This window comes from Furipterus horrens, unplaced genomic scaffold, assembly GCF_987537825.1.
Source record: "Furipterus horrens unplaced genomic scaffold, mFurHor1.1.pri manual_scaffold_12, whole genome shotgun sequence".
Lineage (NCBI taxonomy): Eukaryota > Metazoa > Chordata > Mammalia > Chiroptera > Furipteridae > Furipterus > Furipterus horrens.
In genome coordinates, this window is record NW_028327182.1 from 77,749,325 (window position 1) to 77,751,307 (window position 1,983).

Consider the following 1,983-nt stretch of genomic DNA (forward strand, 5'->3'; position numbering starts at 1 on the left):
TCCCTGAAACACAAGATACAAGAAAAATTATTTTCCTTCCATTAACAGTGTAATTGTACATATACACACAAACAGGTCATTTTAAAGAGTTACACAATTTAAAATAGAAATAACATAAATTAATAGCTAGATTTGGGGAAGGGGCAGAGGAGAGGGCTTTAAACAAAATGCTCCTTGTAGTCAGACCAACCACTTTGTACTGACCTCCCAATTCTCTGAAAAAACTGCATGATTTTAGACGTTACAGAACACACTCAGAAGCACAAGAAACACATGGTCAAAAACTTGATTGCAACAAGATACTTTAACCCAATTTCCAATCTGAGTCTAGTGCCAAAGGCAAAAACTTTACTCCGTATTAATGGCACAAGCTTTAGGCTTCGGGCGCCTATTACCACACATTTCTATTATTACTGGAATCTTAAAATATTGAAAATAAAACTATTCACTTAAGAGCCAGTCACTTCTTATTGATCTTGAAATGTGCTTAATTAGGGACTATAGTACAAATTCCGAAAACAGAAGCCCTTGCTTGGGGCCACTGCGCAAGCGCGTACCCCACTGACACCATCCACGTCTCAGGTAAAAAGTAACAGGTGACATCAAAAGCCTCCTTCCCTTAAAAACGTGACCTCTGTTTGTGCCCCTTCAGCACTCAGACCGCTCGGCAAGCCTGACCACGAAGACAGGAAAAGTGGACCCCAGTTCCTCTGAGGGGAGCGAGCGCGACCACCGCTGCCCCAGCACCGCGCACCGCCGGACTGCAAACACCTGGCCGCCTGCTGAGCGAACGCTCTCCGGGCTTCCGGCCACTCTTGTCTCCCCGACACAAATTTACCTCAGCCACCGTGGTCCCTCTCCCCCCACGACCCTGGGCCTCCTGCAGCCCACATCTGGGACTTTAGAGCTCGGAGACTTGAATTCTCCCGCCTCCAGCCTCGCAGAGGCGCGGGGCTACCAATGGAAACAAGATAATTTGGGGCACAGTCGATACAAAGGGCCACTTCCCTGGAACCGAAGCCACCGCCACCTCACTGGGACTGGTCCTAGCAGTACCTCCATCCCCTGCCTTAGGCATCGCATCCTCCTCCGCCCCGGCATCTCCATCCCGCAGTGTCTCCCTCCGTCCATCTGCCGACCCCAATTCGCTGTCACGGACTCACCTAGCAGCCCCGCTGCCTCTCACGATCTCGTGCCCTCGCTGAGAGGGACACGACATGTCCCCGCGGCGGCCTTTATCCCGAGCCCAGGAGGGGCGGGGCGGGGCGGAGCGGGGCGGAGCCTGCGGCCCCGCCAGGCACGCGCCCAACACTGGGCTCCACCGCGCTCCCTGCGGGCGAGCAGCGGGCCGGACTGCGGAGAGCAAAGCTAAGGTGGCGGTGACTGCGGCGTGAAAACTACGGGTGGGACGAGGAGGGCCGCAGGGGTACTGCCAGGAAGTGTCGCGAGAAGTGGAGGGACTCGCGCGAGATGTGGCTCCTCCCTGCGGGTAGGGAGCCCGAGGGCGGACGTGCGGGTCCTAAGTGTGCTGTGCCCTCCGCTCCGAGACCGCGCTGCCTCAAAAGGACGAGGTCATTGAAAGGCTAGGATGTGGAAGATCACCTCCTAGCTGTAAGGCAGCCGTGGAGTTGCAGTGAAAGGAAGGGGGAAAGCCCAGCCTCCTCACTTAATACAGGGGAAAACAGGCCGCCTGACCCGCTGGTACTAACCCTAACCCTACGGGAGATGCAGGTTGCCACGCCCCCGGTGAAAAATGGGACGTTAAGGTGCTAGTTGCAGCTATCCCTATCCAGACCTCCACCTCTTCGTGCTGAGAACGGATACAACTGGTATTTGCAAAGAAAAAAGGATATCTCTAGGACTTTGCCCCCTCCCCCTTGCGTTTATTAGGATTTAGGGGCTGCCAAAAAGGTAGAGGTGTGTTTGACAGATTATTAAAAAGCTGCAAGGGAGGCTGAAGACTGAAGCTGGAAAAGCCAGTGT